The sequence below is a fragment of the Mesoplodon densirostris genome, chromosome 4 (genome assembly GCF_025265405.1).
Source record: "Mesoplodon densirostris isolate mMesDen1 chromosome 4, mMesDen1 primary haplotype, whole genome shotgun sequence".
Taxonomy (NCBI): Eukaryota; Metazoa; Chordata; class Mammalia; order Artiodactyla; family Ziphiidae; genus Mesoplodon; species Mesoplodon densirostris.
The window spans coordinates 119,433,951-119,456,936 of NC_082664.1; the positions used below are offsets into that span (position 1 = coordinate 119,433,951).

Below are 22,986 nucleotides of genomic sequence, written 5' to 3' on the forward strand. Positions count from 1 at the left end.
AAAAAGATCTGTTGAAGTCCTAACCCCCCCAGTTTCTCAGAATGTGACCTTATTTGAAAATAGAGTCATTGCAGATGTAATTAATTAAGCTAGGGTCAAACTGCAATACAGTGGGCCTTAATTCAATATGACTGGTATCCTTATAAGAAGATGTTGTGAAGATACATATGGAAACCCTGTGTCCATTACCAGTCACTGTGATGTCAGAGAACACCATGTTATGACAGAGGTAGAGGTTGGAATTATGCAGCTGTAAGCCAAGGAATGCCAAGGATTGACGACTATCACCAGAAGCTAGGAAGTGGCAAGGAAGGATTCTCTCCTACAGATTTCAGAGGGAATGGTTTTGTCAATACCCTGATTTTGGACTTCCAGCCTCCAGAACTGTGACAAGATAAATTTCTATTGTTTTAAGCCACTCAGTTTGTGGTTCTTTGTTATGGCAGCCCTAGGAAATTAATATAGTGTCCTTGTAGTATAAATGCCTGACATTAAGATTTTATGTATTGTAATGTAAGTGTCTGGCATTAAGCTTTTGATTTCTGAGGCATCCATTTCAAGACATCCATCTCAAATAAACATGTTGCCAGCTGTATGACATAGCTTCTAGTTAAACAAATAGATAAGTAGCCAGGCGACCCCACCCATGAAGTTCTCCTTTCAGAAAGCCCTGGAGTAACTGGACACTTGATTGACTCTGCTTTTCCCTTCCCACGCCCTAATTCCCACTCTTATGCTTTAAATTTGCCAGTAAAGAGTGAAGCCATGAAATCCTAGGCACCCCACCCTCAACCCCAAGGGCAGAACCCCGGGTCCGCACTTTCTCTCTCCCCACAACCTCATTGTGTGATCCTTGGGGATGCCCTGTACCTTCCAGGACCTGTGAATAATAAACCTTGATTTTTCAAAGTTCTCTGATAGTTGTTGCTGAGGTGCATCTTGCAATCATAATAGAACCACAAGGGCCAGTCCAACCTCAACACTGGCTCCAGTCTGGGAAATGTCTACGGCGGCTTGCCACAAGTAGTATGAGGCCAGGAGAATGCCTAAGGCATTTTTAGCCAATAGCATCACTACTGATAGGCTGAAACCAACACAAAACAGTTCTTTGAAGCAAAAAGGATTTTAATTTTGATTAATGTATCTATTTTTCCTTTTGTTGCTCATGTTTATAGTGTCATTTCTAAGAATACTTTGCCAAATTCATGGTCATGAAGGTTTACCCTAAATTTTCTTCTAAGAGTTTTTTAGTTTTAGGTCTTACATTTAGGTCTTTGATCCATTTTGAGTTAATTTTTGTATATGGTGTGAGATAAGGATTCAACTTCATCCTTCACATGTGGATACTCAGTTGTCCCAGAACCATTTGTTGAAAAGACTATTCTTTCCCCATTGGATGGTCTTGGCACCCTTGTTGAAAGTCAGTTGACCATAGATGTGTGGGTTTATTTCTGGACTGTCAGTTCAGTTCCATTGATCCGTATGTCTATTCTTGGGCCAGTACCACACTGTCTTGATTACCATTGATTTGTGGTAAGTTTTTAAATCAGGAAGTGAGTTCTCCAACTTTGCTTTTTTTTTTTTTTTTTTTTTTTTTTTTGCGGTACGCGGGCCTCTCACTGTTGTGGCCTCTCCTGTTGTGGAGCACAGGCTCCGGACACGCAGGCTCAGCGGCCATGGCTCATGGGCCCAGCCGCTCTGCGGCATGTGGGATCTTCCCAGACTGGGGCACAAACCTGTGTCCCCTGCATCGGCAGGCGGACTCTCAACCACTGTGCCACCAGGGAAGCCCCCAACTTTGCTTTTTTTTCAAGATTGTTTGGCTATTCAGGATTCTTGAATTTTCATATGAATTTTTTCATCAGTTTATCAGTTTCTGCAAAGAAGCCAGCTGAGATTTTGATAAAGACTGTATTAATCTGTAGATTAGTTTGGAGAATATTGCTATCTTAATATTTTCCTTCAATTCACAAACACAAATATCTTTCTATCTATTTAGGTCATCTTTAATTTCTTTCAACAATGTTTGAGTATTCAGAATATAAGTTTTGAACTTCTTTTTAAAAATTTACTCCTAAATATTTTATTCTTTTTGATGCTATAGTAAATGGAATTGTTTTCTTAATTTCATCTTCATATCATTCATTGCTAATGTGTAAATATACAGTTGATTTTTGTATATAGATATTATACTCTGAAAACTTGTTGAATTTGTTTATTGGTTCTAGCAATTTTTTAGGATTTTCAATATTCAAGATCATGTCCTCTGCAAATAGAAATTCCTTTTCAATTTTAATGTCTTTTATTTCTTCTTCTTGGCTAATTGCCCTGGATAAATCCCTCAGTACCTTGTTGAATAGAAGTGGTGAGAGTGGACATCCTTGTCTTGTTCCTGATTGTAGGGGGAAGTTTTCAGGCTTTTGCCATTAAGTATGATGTTAGTAATAGATTTTTCATAGATTCCTTGTATCAGGTTGATGCAGTTCCCTTCTATTCCGAATTTACTGAGTTTTTTTTCTTTCTTTTTTTTTAATCATGAAAGGGTGTTGGATTTTGTCAAAAAATTTTTTTCATCTATTGAAATGATTTTTGTCCTTTATTATATGTGTGGTTTTTGTCCTTTATTATATTACCATGGTGTATTATATTGATCAATTTTTGTATGTTGAGCCTTGTATTTCTGGAGAATATTCCACTTGGTCGTGGTGGAAATCCTTTTCATCTTGCTAGATTTAGTTTGCTAATATTTTGATGATGATTTTTTTGCATATATATTCATAAAAGATATTGGTTCATAATTTTATTTTCTTGTGATGCCTTTGTCTGGTTTTGTAGCTGGGTAGTACTAGTCTCATAGAACAAGACAAGAAGTTTTCCCTCTTCCATTTTTTGGAAGAGTTTGTGAAGAATTGGTGTTAATTCTTCTTCAAATGTTTAGTAGAATTCACCAGTGAATTCTGGGTCTGGTCTCTCCTTGTTGAAAGTTTTAAAATTACTAATTCAATTTCCTGTTATAGGTCTATTCATATTTTCTATTTCCTCTTGAATCAGTTTCAGTAGTTTTTGTCTTTCTAGGAATTTGTCCATTTTATCTAAATTATCCAATTTGCTGGTATAAGTTGTTCATAATATTCACTTATAATCCTTTTTAAAATTTTATTTATTTATTTATTTTTGGCTGTGTTGGGTCTTTCTTGCTGCACACAAGCTTTGTCTAGTTGCAGTGAGTGGGGGCTACTCTTCATTGTGGTGCACAGGATTCTCCTTGCAGAGGCTTCTCTTGTTGCGGAGCATGAGCTCTAGGTGCGCAGGCTTTAGTGGTTGTGGCTCACAGCCTCAGTAGTTGTGGCTTGCAGGCTCAGTAGTTGTGGCGCACGGGCTTAGTTGCTCTGCAGCATGTGGGATCTTCCTGGACCCGGGCTTGAACCCGTGTCCCCTGCATTGGCAGGCAGTTTCTTAACCACTGTGCCACCAGGGAAGTCCTATAATCCTTTTTATATCTCTAAAATCAGTAGTGATGTTTTCTCTTTCATTCTCAATTTTAGTATTTTGAGTCTTCTTTCTCTTTTCTTTTGGTCAGTCTAGTTAAAAGTTTGTTCAATTTTGTTTGTCATTTCAAAGAATTGACTTTTTGTTTCATTTATATTCTCTTTGTTTTTCTACTCTTATTTCATTAAATTTCACTCTAGTTTCTATTATTTCCTTCCTTTGCTTGCTTTAGATTTGGTTTGCACTCCTTTCCAGTGTCTTAAGGTGGTAAGTGGGGTTATAGATTCGTAATCATTTTTATCTTATAATAGACACATTTGAAGCTATAAATTTCCCTTGAAGCACTGCCTTAGCTGCATGCCATCAATTTTGATATGGTGTGTCTTCATTTTTATTTACTTCAAAGTATTTTCTACTTTGCCTTGTGATTTCTTCTTTGGCCTATTGATTTCTTAGAAGTATGCTCCTATTTTCCACATATTTGTAAAATTCTCAAATTTCTTTCTGTTATTGATTTGTAATTGAATTCCATTGTAGTCAGAGAACATGCTTTTTATAATTTCCATCCTTTTACAATTATTGAGGTTTGTTTTATGGCCTAACATATGGTTTATATCAGAGGATGCTCTATGTGCATTTGAGAAGAATATGTATTCTGCTGTTTGAGTGGAGAGTTCCCTAGATATCTGTTAGGTCTGTTTGGCTTATAGTGTTATTCAGCTCTTCCATTTCCTTGCTGCTCTTCTTTCTAGTTGTACTACCCATTATTTAGAGTGGGATATTGAAGTCTCTGAGTATTACTGCTGAATTGTCTATTTATCCCTTCAAGTCTGTCAGTTTTAGCTTAATGCATATTGGTGTTGTCTTTTCAGACATAACAATTATATGTTTATAATTGTTATGTCTTCTGATGGACTGGCCCTTTTATCACTATAAAATGTTCTTCTTTATCTCTCGTTGCAAGTTTTTTTTTTTTTTTTTTTTTTTTTGCGGTACGCGGGCCTCTGACCGTTGTGGCCTCTCCCGTTGCGGAGCACAGGCTCCGGACGGACGCGCAGGCTCAACGGTCGTGGCTCACGGGCCCAGCCGCTCTGCAGCATGTGGGATCTTCCCGGGCTGGGGCACGAACCAGTGTCTCCTGCATCGGCAGGTGGACTCTCAACCACTGTGCCACCAGGGAAGCCCGCAAGTTTTGTTTTAAAGTCTATTTTGTCTGATATTAGTAGAGCCACTCCAGCTTACTCTTGTTTTGTTTTTTTTACATAAGAGACCTTTATCTATACTTTTACTTTCAATCTATTAGCATTTTTTAATCTAAAGCATTTATCTTTTAGATATCATAGAGTTGGATCTTGTTTCTTCAGTCCAGTATGACCTTCTCTGCCTTTTGACCAGATTGTGTAATATACTCACGTATAGTGTTGTATTGATATAGCTGGATTTATGTCTCCTATTTTACTTTTTGTTTTCTATATGTTTTATATCTTTTTTGTTCCTTTCTCCTTCCTTTACTGCTTAGTTTTACACTAAGTGAATACCTTCTGATATAACATTTTAATTTCTTTAATAATTTTTTCACTATATTTTCACTATTTTTGAGTTATTTTCTTAGTACTTATCAGAGTCTGATTCAAATTTATTTGAATTTAATTCCAGTGAGCTGTAAAAATATTATTCCTACACATTTATTTATATACTCCTTTTCCTTGTGCTATTATTGTTATTATAGTTATTTATTATTAATTATTACTAATTTATAAAATAAATAGTATACAGTGTATTGTATATGTCTATATAAGTTATAAATCCAATAATAAATTGTTATAATTCTTACTTTTTTAATATTTGTATGTCTTTTAAAGAAGCTGAGAGAAGAAGGGAGAGGATATATAGTTATAGAGTTTGTTATTTACCAATTCCGGCTCTCTTCATTTGTTCCTGTGGATCCAAATTACAATCTGTTGTCATTTCTTTATTCTAATACAAAGTTGTTTCCACCCACCTCCTTTGTGCTGTTATTGTCAAATACACTGCATTTCTATATGTTATATAACCAACAATACAATTATAGACATGTTTTATATAATTGCTTTTTAAATCAGTTAAGAGAAAAAGAAGAAATATACACTTATACTATCTTATAAATTACCTAATTGTCTTTAACACTCTGTTTTCTCATATAGTTTCGAATTATTGCCTGAGGTCACTTGCTTTCAGTCTCAAGAACTTCCTTTAGTATATCTTGTAAGGTAGGTCTGCTAGCAACGAATTCTCTCAATTTTTTTTTACAGTAAGTCCCCTACATATGAACCTTCAAATTTCAAACTGTCAAAGATGTGAACATGTATTCTATCAATGTCAGGCATGAGTGATATTGCAGCTTGCCCTCCATCTCCTATTGCGATGATCCTTCAACTCCACTATCCCCCACCTCCTCTCCCTCCTCCAGTCAGTAACTCTTCTTGTCTGTTCACTTGATGCCAGCCCCTGTATGCCAGCTGCTGTACTGTAATACTGTACTTTTCAAGGTACCGTACTGTAACATTGAAAATGTTTCCTTTATTTTGTGTGTTTGTTTTTTATGTTGTGTGAAAAGTATTATTAACCTATTACAGTACAGTACTACATAGCCGATTGTGTTGGGTACCTAGGCTAACTTTGTTGGACTTACGAACAAATTGGACTTAAGAATGCACTCTCAGAACGGAACTGGTTCGTATATAGGGGACTTACTGTACTTGGAAATGTCTTTATTTCACTTTCATTTCTGAAAGCTAGTTTTGCTGAAAGAAGATTTTTGGTTGACAGTTTTTTTTCTCTCAGCATTTCGAATATGTCATCCCTCTGTCTTCTGGCTTCCATTGTTTCTGATGAGAAGGCAGCTGTTATTTTTATTAGGGTTTCTTTGGACATGACAAATCATTTTTCTCTTGCTGTTTTCAATATTTTCTCTTTGTCCTTGACTTTCAAAATTTTACTACAATGCATATGGGTGTGGCTCTCTTCATATTTATCTTACTTGGAGTTCATTGAGCTTCTTAGATGTGTAGATGAATGTTTTTCATCAAAATTGGGAAGTTTTTAGCCATTACTTCTTCAAGTATTTTTAAATTTTCTCTTCCTCCTCTTTTTCTGGTACTCCTATTATGCTTATATTGGTACATTTAACAGTATCTCACTTTTCTCTAAAGCTCTGTTCTTTTTTCTTCATTCTTTTTTCTCTCTGTTCTTCATATTACATATTCGCTATCAACCTATCTTCAAGTTTGCCAATTCTTCCTTCTGCCAGCTCAAGTCTACTGCTGAGTCCATCTATTGGACTTTTCTTTTAAATTCTTATATTTTTCACACTCAGAATTTCCAATTGTATCTTAATGTCTTTCTCTTTATTGATATTATCTATTTGATGAGATACAAATGAAACTGAGCAGGGCCCTATGGGGCTCCCAAGTACAGAGGAATTTTTGTCCCCCATTTCTTGTAGGCAAGACTCCAGCCTCCATGACCTTCCTTGAGTTCCAAAGGGCAGATTGCAAATCAAGGGAGGAGCAGCCAGAAAACCACCTGAGGCAAGATTAAAGGGACCAGAGAAGCTCATCAAGATAGGAGACTGACCACCTGAGACCCTGCACACACCCTAATCTTGTCAGAAACCCCACCCTTTTGAAACTCTGCAGAAGAAAGAAGAATGCAGGACTGTTACTGCCTTGATTCTTATTGCACACCCCTGACCACAAGCCCCAACTATAAGACCTCTCCCTATTCCCCAGGGAGGGGGGCACAGTTCTTGAGGTGCTAGCCTGCTGTGTTCCCCTCTTTGCCTGGCAAAGAATAAAGCCACCCTTTATTTCTCCTCCAGAACTCTGTCTCCATATCTCATTTCCGCATCAGTGTACAGGCAGCCAAGATTTTGGCAACACTATCGTCATACTTTACTTCTTCATGCATGGTTCCCTTTTGTTCTTTGAACATATTTGCTGTGAAATCTTTGCCTGCTAAGTCTGATATCTGGACCCTCTCAAAAGCAGCTCTGTTGACTGCTTTTTTTTTTCTTTTATATTGGTCACATTTTCCTCTTTCTTTGTATGTTTCATAATTTTTTATTGAAAACCGTGTGTTTATAATTTTATTATATTTGTAATAAAATTTTAGATAATACATTGCAGCAACTCTGGATACTAGCCATCCTCCTCTCCCCCCAGCTTCTTCTTCTTGCTGTTTGTTTATTTATTTTGTGATCTGGCTAAACTATTTTGAAATTTACTTCCCCCTCAGTGTGTAGACTGATTTCACTCCTAAACTGCATAGCCTTGGATATGTGCAGTCACTCTGGAATGACAGTGGTTTTAAAAGGGCTCTGTTCATCTCTTTCCTTGACCATTCTGTTAAGCTGTCTCTATTGGTATCACACCCAGCTGTTTGCCTCCACTAATTGCTGACTAATTGCGCTATTGTTTTCAACAATGCCCTGGGGCATAAATTGCTCCACAGTCTGATCCAATGAAATGAAGACCCTTTGCAGAAGTAGTCTTTGAGGTCAGTCTCTGAAGTTTGTTCTGACCTCAAGAGGGCTCTTAGTTATCTCTTTGCCTGCTTCTCTCTGGCAAACTTCTACTTAGTCTAATTTTTAGCTTGTTTTTCTCAAAGCACTACCAGACTTTGCTTACCATCAATATCTCCATTGTTTTTGAGAGCACCCATGTGCTTGTATTTCCCCACACTCTGTTGCAAATAAGTTCCCTTGCGGAGGGCATCAGAGTTCTTATGTTCTTATGGACTCCCTCTTATGGACTTCCTCTCTCCCTGTACAAAACTTCTGTGCCATTGCTCTGAAGCTGGTGTCTTGTAAAGCACCCCTGCTTTACAAGGGTTCTGGGTTGTGGCAGTAGCCTTTGGTCTTCTAAACTGGCCTCTCCCAGAATGGAACCTCCACTCTATAAGTGAACCAGGGTGAGGGAGATCAAGGCCTCAGTATCCTCAGGCTTCCATACCTAGGGTAGAGGTTCCACCCTATAAGTTGGGAATGGGTTGAGGAAGAGAGCCCCAGCCCTCTCAGCTACTCTTACCTGGAATAGAGCTTCTGCAACACAGAGGTGAGGGAGATGAGAAATGCTGGTGGTCTGCCACTCTCAGGGAGATACCTTAGCTCTCAACTGGGCCCTGGGGATAGAGAGAACCCTGTGTTCTTGGCTGTAACGGCCTAGAGCAGAGCTTCTTTCACAATGACCTGGAAGGGGAGAGAGAGAAAGAAGATCATAGCTCAAATGTCATGGCCTCTAACTCTTCTTACTGTTACCGAAAGCTCGGCCTCTCTGTACATCAGTGCCAAATCAAATAAGACAGAGTTTTGGGTGAAGTAGAAAAGGACAGCTTTATTACTTTGCCAGGCAAAGGGGGACGTAACGGGTTTCTTATCTCTTTCATCCTATTATCCATTTCTGTTTCTTTCTGTTTAACTTTCTGAAAGGTTTCCTTGACTTTATCTTTCTACCACTTGGTTATCACATTTTAAATTTCTTACTTGTTTGCTTTTTATTGTTCCCTTTTTATGGCATCCTGTTCTTGTTTCAGGATGCAATATCTCTTCCAGTCTAAGATTATGAACAATAGTTTCTTTGAAGTTTTCATCTGCTCTTTGCAGCATCTTTGTTTCTGAGTTCCCTTTTTCTATTGTTTTGGCCTCTCTTACATGTTAAAGACTCTCCTCAGGGACTACCCTGGTGGTCCAGTGGTAAAGGATCTGCCTTACAATGCAGGGGACGTGGGTTCGAACCCTGGTCAGGGAACTAAGATCCCACGTGCTGCGGGGCAACTTAGCCCATGCGCCACAACTACTGAGCTCATGCACCTCAACTAGAGAGCCTGTGTGCTGCAGACTACAGAGCCCATGGGCTCTGGAACCCATGTGCCACAACTATAGAGCCCACATGCCCTGGAACCTGCATGCCACAACTAGAGGAGAAAAAATCTGCACTTCACAACTAGAGAGAAGCCTAAGCGCTGCAATGAAAGATCCCGCATGCCTCAACGAAGATCCTGCGTGATGCAACTAAGACCCAACGCAGCCAAAAATAAACAATTAAATTTAAAAAAAGACTTCCCTCAAATGTCTGAAAACTGGCTCTTTATTTCAGGGCTGACATCCCAGCCCGAAGGCATGCTCATATCACCTGGAGATCATGTTCTATGGAGGAAAAAGAGGGCCAACCATGGAGCTGGACACACCTGGCTCAAAACCCATCTCCACATTTTTTTACTCTGATTGGGTAAATCCCCTGAGCATCAGCTTCCCTTTTAGTAAAATAAGGATAATAATATACCTTTGCAGATCACACATAAGCAAGTGCTGGGCACACCACAGATACTCAGGAAATGTTAAGATCCCAGCCTTCCCCATTCAGAAGTTGGTCTAAGATACCTCAGTCAGTCCTTATCCTCTGCACTGAGCGATGTGCACTTCTCTTCCTCTGTCTCTCCCTTCCTATTAACATCATATGCTCAGGATCATGCCTCTACCAACCATGGAGGGACAGCCCATCCCTGATAATAAGACTATGCCACCATGCTGCCTTAAAACAAATTTGGTGTCAGGTGGACCTGGGATCCAATCTCTGTACTGAGCCTTGAAATAACAGATATCATGTAAAATCAGAGGTTCACCCAGTGTCCCCAAGCCTTGGATGATACCCCTATTTACTACAGTCAAAGAGATAAGAGGAGGGACTTCCCTGGTGGTGCAGTGGTTTAGAATCCGCCTGCCAATGCAGGGGACACAGGTTCGATCCCTGGTCTGGGAAGATCCCACATGTTGTAGAGCAACTAAGCCTGTGCGCCACAACTACTGAGCCTGCACTCAAGAGCCCATGAGCCACAACTACTGAGTCTGCATGTGACAACTACTGAAGCCTGCGTGCCTAGAGCCCGTGCTCCACAACAAGAGAAGCCACTGCAATGAGAAGCCCGCACACCACAATGAAGAGTAGCCCCCACTTGCCGCAACTAAAGAAAGCCCACACGCAGCAACGAAGACTCAATGCAGCCCAAAAAAACAAGAGAGAGATAAGAGGAGACAGGAACAATATGGTCTGAGGGACTCAGAACATACCCAAGAGGAAGACCCTCAGTGACAACTGGCATCTGGACCTCAGAAAAGAGGTTCTTCTCTGCTTAGAGCAAAGAGGGTGTCTTCAAATCTTCCAACAGTCTGGATACACAATTTTTCAGGACAGTTGTTAGACTTCATGTACCACATCCCCACACTACCCTGCCTCCCCACCGCCCTCCAGCTCCTTCCTGCTGCACCCATTTTGCTGCTCAAGCCCAGGCCACGGCTCTATTTCCTTGAGGATACCATCTCCTAAGCAAGGCCATAAAGCAAGAGGAGAAAAGGGATAGCCTCTCCTAAGCCAGCAGGGGAGGTCTTGGCGTCCAACTGAGAATCTGTGTGCTCTGGCCTCCTTCAGAGCATTCTGCACCAGGCATCTGACTTCAAAGGCTCCCTGAGCTGGGCCTGGCCCTATTCCTTTGGCTCTCTGATCCTGCCATGGTGGGTGCTCAAACCTGAAGTTCCTGGGGCCAGGATGAGAGCTTGGCCAGATCCATGCTGTAGCCAGTGCCATCTAGGAAGGGCATTCCACACAAGGAGTTCTACACACCTGAGCCCTCTGCCGGGAATGTGTGCCTCCAGGCCTGCACACATCATCCTGGGGGTGACCGGTCACCTGAGCAAAACCAGCACACTTGGTGCTCAGGGCTTTTCCTACACTCTGGTGATCGCATCCTTCATCTGTCACCTCTCCTGCATTTCTGAGGGGCAACTGAACACATATGCTAAAACACACTTGGGAAATTCCACACCCTTCCATCTAATGGACCTAAAGGAGCACCTCCTATGGGCCCTACACTGTGCTAGGTCAGGTGGGGAGAGGCAAAAATGGTGCACAGGATGCTTCCCTCTCCTCCAACTAGCTGGCATGAAAGGTAACACCTGCCAAGTGTCCAATAATAAAGCTGTAGGAGACTAGAGGAAGGAGCCATTTTAAAAGGATGGACCTGAAAGTGTTCTCTAGCTTGATCTGGTTGGTATAATATATGTTATTCTTCAATTAAAAAAAATACTGTGACTGGCCCTAGCCCCCAGAACTCAGCAGAGACTAGACAGGCCAAGTGGAGAGAAGACAGAGGATAGAAACATTGGGGGACCCAGAACTGGAGGTTGGTGGATGGCAGTGGGAAGTTTCAGAGGGCATGGGTTGGAGCCCTTGTCAAAAACTGTCTGGGGACTAACAGAATGTCAGAGACAGAGGGGATCAAGAGTGAGAGTTCTGCTATGAGACTGGACATCAATTACAGGAAAAGATCTGTAAAAAATACAAACACATGGAGGTTAAACAATACACTACTTAATAACGAAGTGATCACTGAAGAAATCAAAGAGGAAATAAAAAAACTACCTAGAAACAAATGACAATGGAGACATGACGACCCAAAACCTATGGGACGCAGCAAAAGCAGTTCTAAGGGAGAAGTTTATAGCAATACAATCCCACCTGAAGAAACAGGAAACATCTCGAGTAAACAACCTGACCCTGCACCTAAAGCAATTAGAGAAAGAAGAACAAAAAACCCCCAAAGTTAGCAGAAGGAAAGAAATCATAAAGATCAGATCAGAAATAAATGAAAAAGAAATGAAGGAAACGATAGCAAAGATCAATAAAACTAAAAGCTGGTTCTTTGAGAAGATAAACAAAATTGATAAACCATTAGCCAGACTCATCAAGAAAAAAGGGAGAAAGGGAGAAGACTCAAATCAATAGAATTAAAAATGAAAAAGGAGAAGTAACAACTGACACTGCAGAAATACAAAAGATCATGAGAGATTACTACAAGCAACTCTATGCCAACAAAATGGACAACCTGGAAGAAATGGACAAATTCTTAGAAATGCACAACCTGCCAAGACTGAATCAGGAAGAAATAGAAAATATGAATAGACCAATCACAAGCACTGAAATTGAAAATGTGATTAAAAATCTTCCAACAGGGCTTCCCTGGTGGTGCAGTGGTTGGGAGTCCGCCTGCCGATGCAGGGGACACGGGTTCGTGCCCCGGTCTGGGAAGATCCCACATGCCGTGGAGCGGCTGGGCCCGTGAGCCATGGCCGCTGAGCCTGCGCGTCCAGAGCCTGTGCTCTGCAACGGGAGAGGCCCCAACAGTGAGAGGCCCGCATACCGCAAAAAAAAAAAAAAAAAAAAAAAATCTTCCAACAAACAAAAGCCCAGGACCAGATGGCTTCACAGGCGAATTCTATCAAACATTTAGAGAAGAGCTAACACCTATCCTTCTCAAACTCTTCCAAAATATAGCAGAGGGAGGGGCACTCCCAAGCTCATTCTACGAGGCCACCATCACCTTGATACCAAAACCAGGCAAGGATGTCACAAAGAAAGAAAACTACAGGCCAATATCACTGATGAACATAGATGCAAAAATCCTCAACAAAATACTAGCAAACAGAATCCAACAGCACAGTAAAAGGATCACACACCATGATCAAGTGGGGTTTATTCCAGGAATGCAAGGATTCTTCAATATATGCAAATCAATCAATGTGATACACCATATTAACAAATTGAAGGAGAAAAACCATATGATCATCTCAATAGATGCAGAGAAAGCGTTTGACAAAATTCAACACCTATTTATGATAAAAACCCTGCAGAAAGTAGGCATAGAGGGAACTTTCCTCAACATAATAAAGGCCATATATGACAAACCCACAGCCAACATCGTCCTCAATGGTGAAAAACTGAAACCATTTCCACTAAGATGAGGAACAAGACAAGGCTGCCCACTCTCACCACTCTTATTCAACTTAGTTTTGGAAGTTTTAGCCACAGCAATCGGAGAAGAAAAGGAAATAAAAGGAATCCAAGTTGGAAAAGAAGAAGTAAAGCTGTCACTGTTTCCAGATGACATGATACTATACATAGAGAATCCTAAAGATGCTACCAGAAAACTACTAGAGCTAATCAATGAATTTGGTAAAGTTGCAGGATACAAAATTAATGCACAGAAATCTCTGGCATTCCTGTACACTAATGATGAAAAATCTGAAAGTGAAATCAAGAAAACACTCCCATTTACCATTGCAACAAAAAGATTAAAATATCTAGGAATAAACCTACCTAAGGAGACAAAAGACCTGTATGCAGAAAATTATAAGACACTGATGAAAGAAATTAAAGATGATACAAATAGATGGAGAGATATACCATGCTCCTGGATTGGAAGAATCAATATTGTGAAAATGACTCTACTACCCAAAGCAATCTACAGATTCAATGCAATCCCTATCAAACTACCACTGGCATTTTTCACAGAACTAGAACAAAAAATTTCAAAATTTGTTTGGAAAAACAAAAGACCCCGAATAGCCAAAGCAATCTTGAGAACGAAAAACGGAGCTGGAGGAATCAGGCTCCCTGACTTCAGACTATACTACAAAGCTACAGTAATCAAGACAGTGTGGTACTGGCACAAAAACAGAAAGATAGATCAATGGAACAGGATAGAAAGCCCAGAGATAAACCCACGCACATATGGTCGACTTATCTTTGATAAAGGAGGCAGCAATGTACAGTGGAGAAAGGACAGCCTCTTCAATAAGTGGTGCTGGGAAAACTGGACAGGGACATGTAAAAGTATGAGATTAGATCATTCCCTAACACCATACACAAAAATAAGCTCAAAATGGATTAAAGACCTAAATGTAAGGCCAGAAACTATCAAACTCTTAGAGGAAAACATAGGCAGAACACTCTATGACATAAATCACAGCAAGATCCTTTTGGACCCACCTCCTAGAGAAATGGAAATAAAAACAAAGATAAACAAATGGGACCTAATGAAACTTGAAAGCTTTTGCACAGCAAAGGAAACCATAAACAAGACCAAAAGACAACCCTCAGAATGGGAGAAAATATTTGCAAATGAAGCAACTGACAAAGGATTAATCTCCAAAATTTATAAGCAGCTCATGAAGCTCAATATCAAAAAAACAAACAACCCAATCCAAAAATGGGCAGAAGACTTAAATAGGCATTTCTCCAAAGAAGATATACAGATTGCCAACAAACACATGAAAGAATGCTCAACATCATTAATCATTAGAGAAATGCAAATCTAAACTACAATGAGATATCATCTCATACCAGTCAGAATGGCCATCATCAAAAAATCTAGAAACAATAAATGCTGGAGAGGGTGTGGAGAAAAGGGAACACTCTTGCACTGCTGGTGGGAATGTGAATTGGTACAGCCACTATGGAGAACAGTATGGAGGTTCCTTAAAAAACTAAAAATAGAACTACCATATGATCCAGCAATCCCATTACTAGGCATATACCCTGAGAAAACCATAATTCAAAAAGAGACATGTACCAAAATGTTCACTGCAGCTCTATTCACAATAGCCTGGAGATGGAAACAACCTAAGTGTCCATCATCCAATGAATGGATAAAGAAGATGTGGCACATATATACAATGGAATATTACTCAGCCATAAAAATAAATGAAACTGAGCTATTTGTAATGAGGTGGATGGACCTAGAGTCTGTCATACAGAGTGAAGTAAGTCAGAAAGAGAAAGACAAATACCGTATGCTAACACATATATATGGAATTTAAGAAAAAAAAAATGTCATGAAGAACCTAGGGGTAAAACAGGAATAAAGACACAGACCTACTTGAGAATGGACTTGAGGATATGGGGAGGGGGAAGGGTAAGCTGTGACAAAGCGAGAGAGAGGCATGGACATATATACAGTACCAAACATAAGGTAGATAGCTAGTGGCAAGCAGCCGCAGAGCACAGGGAGAGCAGCTCGGTGCTTTGTGACCGCCTGGAGGGGTGGGATAGGGAGGGTGAGAGGGAGGGAGACGCAAGAGGGAAGGGATGTGGGAACAGATGTATATGTATGACTGATTCACTTTGTTATAAAGCAGAAACTAAAAAAAAAAAAAAAAAAAAGAGTGAGAGTTCTGATGTATGAGAGCCAGGGCAGCCCTCTCTTTAGGGAAACCAAGGAGTTCTGGGAAGTCTCAGTATACACACAGTTAATGGGGAGGTGGGGAGACGTTTGTTGGCTTCTCCTAGGTTCTGATTGAGTGGGGACTCCGTGGTAGACGGCTAGAAGGTCCAGGGTACTAGAAAACACTCAGGATTCTGGAAAAGGTGTCCTAGGAAGTGACCTCAGATAGTGACCAGCAGCTGCCAGCCCACAGGTCCAAGACCTCCACCATTCCCAATGCCTGGTTTCCCCAAAGCAGTCTAAGCAGGACAAACCCAGAGCCCACCCCATGCTAGGCAGTGTCAGCCTCACCATCTGCATGGCCCAAGACCCTGTGTTTTGGGGACATGTGTGGTGAGCCTCCAGCTCAGAGGTGGAAGGGAGAAGGCAGACACTATGTGCTCAGTCAATGCCAAGGACTGAATCTCGACCACACGTTAAGCTAAGCAGGGTCCCTCTCCACATCTCTGGTCCTCTGGCATCTGCTCCCCAGCACAAGAGGCTCACTACCTCCCATTTTCACTCCATATTTCATAAGCCCTAACTGCCAGGATGTTTCTCCCTTTATGGGGTTGAACTTGGCCTCTAGGAGATTCTTTAGAGGTCTAGGACATACTCCTGTCTCCTGAGGCTGCTCTTCCCTGCCCATCCAGTCTGGTTTTTGTACACCTGTTTGGTGTGCTGGCTCTTCTTCTGCAGATGTTGGGCAGTGGGGGCCCTGAAAGGATCACAACACTTCACGTGCAGTCTGAGTCAGAGGGAGGAATAATCTCCTCCTTTGACCTGCATGCTATGCAACTATTAATGCAGCCCAAACTTTTGGGGAAGCTACGTGCATTGTATTGTATGTTCACTTTAGCTCATGAGAAAGAAAGTTCTCATTTCATAGGCACCTGCCTTGGTTTCCCACAGTCACTTGCTGTGGCCCCCAGGCCCTGTCCCACTGGGCCTCTGCCCACCTTATCCCGCTTTAAACCACTACCCTCTGCCCTATTCACGACCCTTCTTTCAGTTCCCCCAGCTATCCCTCTCCTTCCTTCCTTTTCACACACATTAGCCTCAGCCTGGAACGTTCTGGTTCATCTTTCCCTGGGTAACTCCTGCTCACTCATCTTTCTTCTGCTCACTTCCTCCAGGAAGTCTTTGCTTGAAGCTCCCCTCTCCCCCTCACTAAATTAGGCCCCATGGTTACCCCTCTCATAGCACCCTTATCTTTCTTCCATGGTACTTATCAAAGTGTCTCCTCTTCCTTGTCTGATAAAGGTCTATCCCTCCCACTAGACAGCTAGCCCTGAGAGCAGGGAGCACATCTGCTTCTGCTCCACACTGTATCCCCAACACTGAGCACAGTTCCTGGCTTGGGGTATATGCAGAACAAAGTTGGATCAAGTGAACGAATGCATGACTGAGGCACAGAGTTATTTTGTCTAATTAGGCGAAGCCCCTTCATTACCACACCACTCCGTCCTGCCCAAATGGAGCAAGAAGATGAAGAGCAGAGGGTGGGCGTGGAGATAGGCAGACCTGGGCCTGAATTCCAGCACTGCCACTCACCAGATTGTGCCTTTGGTGAGTCACTTCACCTCCCCCAGCTTCAGTTTACTCACCAGTAAAATGGGGATGGGGATGGTAATGGTGGGCACCTCACAGGATGATGGATGAAGTACAAATCATGTATGCAAAGGGCCTAGCACACAATGCTCTCCCAGAAGCTTGTGAGAGGGGTGTGTTCACATCCCAAGACCTCTAACGGGCAGGTAGGTTCTCATCACCTGGGTGGGGCTCCTCTGCTGCAGGCAGAGCAGTGGGGACAGGGAAGCAGTTTGTCTCTCACCACCAGATCGCTCTGGGAATTCTCTAATTGGGTCTGGGACCATCTTTGCTCTCTGATGCCTCAGAGCCCCATATCCTCATCCCACTTTCAGAGTCACAGGGAAAGGGCACACTTTACTGTCTCCATTTTCTAAACAAGCAAGCAGAGGCTCTGAGCCTCGACTGCATGGGGCACTCTCACCTACTCTAGTCCTGGCTGCTGCCCCTCCCAGGGGCCTCAGGCTCTGCCTCTGGCATGCTGGGGTGAGGGGTCCAAGTCCTTGCCCTCCCTGTGCCTTGGTCAGCTTGTCTATTAGAAAAGGGTTCCTTTTTCTCATACCCCTCTTCCCTTGGAACCACCACAAGGGATGAATACATGGAGAAAACCTGACATGATCCGAGAAGTTCTTCTAGGCACAGACTTTCACCAGGTGGGCCTCGTCTGTTTCTTTGTGAGATGTGAGACGGTTACCCAAGGCTATATCTGGGCAGAAGTGAAGCAGGCGTTAGCACCCAGCCATCAGAAAAATGATCCTGTCCTCAAGGGCCTGGCAATTGAGGCATCAGTGAAAACCCCTGAAGCATCTTCAGGACACATTTAAAGCCATAACTGCACAATCCAGCACCTGAGCTTTCCAACTCTTTCAAGGGCCATTGCTGGCCCCGCCCACACTGGTAAGCCCCTCCTGCCTGCTCTGGCCCAACTGGACCCTTCCTCCTCAGACTAAACCCCTTGGCTTTGGGCTCTGCAGGATGAGGTTCCTCCCACCTCCACCTACCATGTCCAACTTCAGAGCCAGACTCAGAACCTGGTTCAGGTGTGCCATCTGGCCCCAGGCCTTTGCACACATTGCATCCCACTCCTGCCATTCCTACTCTTTGCTAATGCCCACACCACCTTTAGAATTCAGCCCGGGTAGAACCTCCTCTGAGATCCTTCCTCGTCCCTCAGACCTCCCCGGCAGGGTGGGTGGGCTGTCCTGCTGGTTCACTTGGCACCCTAGGCCTACTTACCGCCATCCCTTCCTCCCTCCCTGGGCTGGTCTTTCTGCTCTGCTGTCTATTCACTGAACCGGAAGTGCCTTGATGACAGGGCTGGGTCTTTGGTCCAGGACACTGTCTGGAACACAGACTTTGAAAAATGTGAATATGGGGAGGTTGTGCATGTGTGGGATGGGTGGTATGTGGGAACTCTGTACTTTCCATTCAATTTTTCTGAGAACTTAAAACTGCTCTAAAAAATAAAGTTTATTAATTCAAAAAAATTTTTTTAATGAATGAAGAAACATGATCAGCCCTTGATTATGCAACACTGGCTTGCAGAGGCCGTAGGCTACTGTATTTGAGGGAGGTACCCCAGGCAGACCTGTCATCTCTGAGGGCAGGAACTTCTCTTCCCTTATCAGACCTGCCAGCCCTGTCAGCCCATGTCTGAGTGCACACAGGTGGTGTGGTCTGACTGGCTGGATGACCAGCGACCAATTCCCTGCCCATCCACCTGTGATGCAACAAGTTAAGGAGCCTGCAAAGGCCATATGAGGTTTCAGCTGGGCCCTCCATTGTCAGCGCTATGGCCACTGACCCATTCCTGGAAGGTCAGGCTGGCTGGTGAACGTAGCAGGAACTAACCCCAAGGTTCACAAACCCTCCATATGTGTGTGACCTTGCAGACTTTTGCCCCTGATCTAGAGTATTCCTGTATCCCAGACCTGCACAGTCTCTCCAGGACCCCCAGAGGGACTGAGCTGGAGCCAGAACAGGCTCTGTAGACCAGAGGGGACAGTCCTGACTCCAGGATACCTGTCATTCGATTTCTCAGTGTTCCTGTTCACCACTCATAGACATGGGGCAACACAACGATTTATTTTCCTAGAAATTCCCGGCCTTGGCCACTGCCCCCCCTGGAGGTCCAGGAAGATCAGAGAAGGCTGCAGAAGTCTTTGGAGCCTCCACCCTTCCCCAGCCTCCCGCCACACACTCACCCACCTTCCTCAGCCACTGCTCACATGCCAGTCCTGGGAGAGGCCACACAGAGACTATCACATGGTCTGCCACACTCCAGCTCTGTTTCTCTGTTTGGTCTCTTTCTCTGGTCTTCCTCCAAAGGCCCTGAGCCTGGGAGGCAGCATGACCCACAGGAAGAACCAGGGCTTGAAGCCAGCCAGAGCTTCCCCGCTTAAAAGCTGTGGGACCTTGAGAACATTAAGTAACATCTCTGAGCCTCAGTCTGCTCATCTGTCAAATGGGGATAATAAGCTCCCCCTTAGGGACTGCTACGAGGATTATGTTATAAATGGTAGCTGTTACTTCACAGAGCATGGCTTCTGAGCAGTACTTCCCTCTGGTGCTCTGTGGCAGGGTGGCAACACATCCTGGTTTTCCCAGGACAGTCCCAGTTGATGCCTATTGTCCTGGCACACTTACTGCCCCTTTTCACTCTCAGAAGAGCCCACTTTCTTTTTATTTATTTATTTGGCTGCATTGGGTCTTGGTTGCAGCATGTGGGATCTTCGTTGCGGCATGCAGGATCTTTCATTACGGCATGTGGGCTCTCTAGTTGTGGAGCGGGGGATATCGAGCACATGGGCTCTCTAGTTGTGGCGCACTAGATCTAAAGGGTGCAGGCTCAGTAGTTGTGGCACATGGGCTTAGTTGCCCCACGGCATGTGGGATCTTAATTCCCTGACCAGGGATTGAACTCTCGTCCCCTGCATTGGAAGGCAGATTCCTAACCACTGGACCACCAGGTAAGTCCCAGAAGAGCCCACTTTCGACAACAAAATACATGGTCAGCCTACCTGCACCTCTCTCCATTCCCAACTTAGGTCCAGCCTGTGTGAGCAGCACCATCACCCATTTCTACTCTCCCCTCTAAGAGGCCACGTCTTGGTTTATAGTTAGGAGGATTTTTATATCCTTCTCTCTGAGCTTCAGGTTATTTTTTTAAATGGGGATAGCAACGCCTATCTTGAAGGCTGCTTAGAGGATTAAATGAGATAAGGTATGCAAAGCACTTGTCTGGCATAGGCCAGGTGCCAGATAAACATGAGTCCCCTTCCATGGCCTTCTCTCCCCGGTTCCCATCATGCTGGCTTCCCCCCAAGAATGGGGCTCCAGAGCTAAACTTCTCCCCTACCAAGAGAGTGATTTTTAGAAGTTCCAAGTGACATATGAGCTCCCAATCCATGATCTCTCCCAAGAGCAAGAAACGATCTTCACCTCCACCCTCCACTGAAGGCCCTGAGGAGCATTCCAGCCTCTCCTTCCTGCGTGCATCCACGTGTTTCTGCTGGCAGCTTCCAAGCCCATCGCTATAAGCTGGAAACCCTTCAGCCCTCAGCTACCTTGCCCACGTGAACAGAAGGCACCTTTGAACTCTCCCGCTCTTCCAGGAATCTAGAGGCCCAAAAAGGAGTCTGCTGGGCCTCCAATCCCCAGGGACCTGCTATCTGGGCCAGCAGGCAAAGGGTAATCATGTAATCTCAGCAGATAAAGCCACCATGAGACCAGCCTGTTGCAGCAAGGGGATAACATGCTCCCGGATCACACCTGGATTAGCAACATGTCCTCCAAAGACCCTGAAGCTCAAATCTCCCATCTGCCTTTTGCCCTGACACCCACCTGCTCCTGGCATTCCTTTGCTCTTAGACAGCTAGCAGTTCTCCTGGCCTACTCCTTCCCCTTGCCTTGCCCCAGGTGGCACGAAGCCTGCCTCAAATATTATATTCTGTTCCACCAGGAAGCTCTCGGTGTAAACAACCTGTCAGTCACTAGGATCTGACTCTAGGGTTCTTTGTTCAGAGGCAGTTGCGTGACGTTTCAGATTTTCATGCTGCCCTAGAAACAATATATGTATGAAGGAAGCTACAGGAAGAAAAACGTAATGAAGCAGCTGCTAAATTGGGACTAAAAAAAGGTATCTGGTGGTGGTGGTGTGTGGTGGAGGGGGTGCTTCAACAGATCGCAGGGAGGTAAATGCTAATGAGGGTGGGAGCTCTGGTTCTGCAGGGGCACCCTATTTGGAGGCAGCTTTAGGGCAGAAAGAGAAACTGGCTGGGTGACCCTCACTTTCCCATCTATAAAATGGAATTAAATATACTAGTTGATTCTGTCATGAGGCTTTATGTTAGGAGGGTGAAGTGAAATCAAGGAAACTCTCAGCAGTATAAGGAACACATAACACATATACATAACCCAGACATAATCTAGGGCTCCATATGGCTCAATCCTGCACAGAGTCACACTCCAAGAAGCACAGACTGGCAAAGGAATTTGAAAGACCCGATATTCTAGTGATTGCCAGTGGGGAGAGGGAAGGGGGGAGGGAAAGGATAGGGATAGGGGATTAGGAGGTACAAACTACGATGTAGAAAATAAATGAGCCACAAGGATATATTGTACAGCACAGGGAATATAGCCAATATTTTATAGTAGCCTTAAATGGAGTATAATCTATAAAAATATTGACTCACTATGTTGTATACCTGAAACCAATATAGTATTGTAAATCACCTATACTTCAATATAATTAATTAATTAATTTAAAAGAAGACCCAATATTTACTTGGGTTTCTCGAAGAACATTAAAGTGTGTCAAACTCACAATCCCCAGCAACATTCCTCAAAAATCCTTTTACTCCCCACCCCCACCTTCTTGTACCTCTTAGCAGCTTGGAGACTCTGTTAAGCCAATTCCCAGAATGTACCCCAACTTCTGGCCAGCCTGCATGGCTCTGCTGCCATCCCTCCACTCAGGCCCCTCTCAGCTCTTTAGGATGGAGTTAACCAAATCTATGCTCCATGCTTTACTTTTTTTCTCCCTTTATGCATTACCAGAATTTGTCACAATAAAGGACACTCTGGAACCAACCCCAAAAGATTCCTTCCCTTTTCCTCCCATCTTCTCAGTATCTATATCTCAGTTCTATATCTCAATCTTGTTTTTTCAAATTCTACACCACAAAATGTCCGGGAACCATGAGGGCAGGCTGAACAATCCTGAAAGAAAAGACTGTGGTAAGCAAAGCAAAGTTCTTTTTAGTGGGTGGGACTGGGAACCATTACTAAGTCTTGCACCACCATGCACACAATTGTCATTAAGATCTCCTTCCCCCCACTTGCCACAGGACTGTGGCTTTTACACTTTCTAATATTTTCCTTCACGCCATCACTCATTTTTGCATCCCTTCCCTTTCTAGAACCATGGGTGTGGCCAAGGCCTTCAGCACAGCCTGGCTTCCCTGACTTAGCATCTGGCTTCCTCCCTGACTCCAGCTTCTCAAGTCTCCCATCTGTTCTGCACGTACCACGCAGCTGATCTTTACTGCACTCCACACTCACCATGTGGCTCCCCTGCTGTACAGCTCCGACTTCAGCACATGGAGTCTAAGATCCCATCCAGGTATCCCACATCGAGCACGTGGCAGTGCATCTCCACCTTTGCCTGCACTCTAACTACGCTGGCCCTCCAGTGAGCACCAGCCTGAGTGCCACTCCCTCCAAAGGGCCCACCCTGGCTGCTTCTCAATTCTGAATCACGGCACTCAGAGAGTCTGTGCCACACAGTCTCACTTTTGATTTTCTCTGTCACTTGATTGTTTTAAAGCCTTAAGT

The 22,986-nt window shown here is 43.4% G+C and overlaps 1 protein-coding gene across 9 annotated transcripts in view; it reads right to left on the reverse strand.

Moving 5' to 3' along the window:
• Nucleotides 1-22,986, reverse strand: part of PPCDC (phosphopantothenoylcysteine decarboxylase) — a 108,214-nt gene that overhangs the window by 57,668 nt on the left and 27,560 nt on the right. For 8 of the 9 annotated variants that reach the window (XR_009531784.1, XR_009531788.1, XR_009531789.1 and 5 more), the window contains one exon: nucleotides 8,556-8,716. The gene's annotated coding sequence lies outside the window, so the exon portion shown is untranslated. Of the gene's footprint in view, nucleotides 1-6,861; nucleotides 7,054-8,555; nucleotides 8,717-22,986 lie in introns of those variants that run through there. The other variant, XR_009531787.1, reaches the window with a different exon arrangement.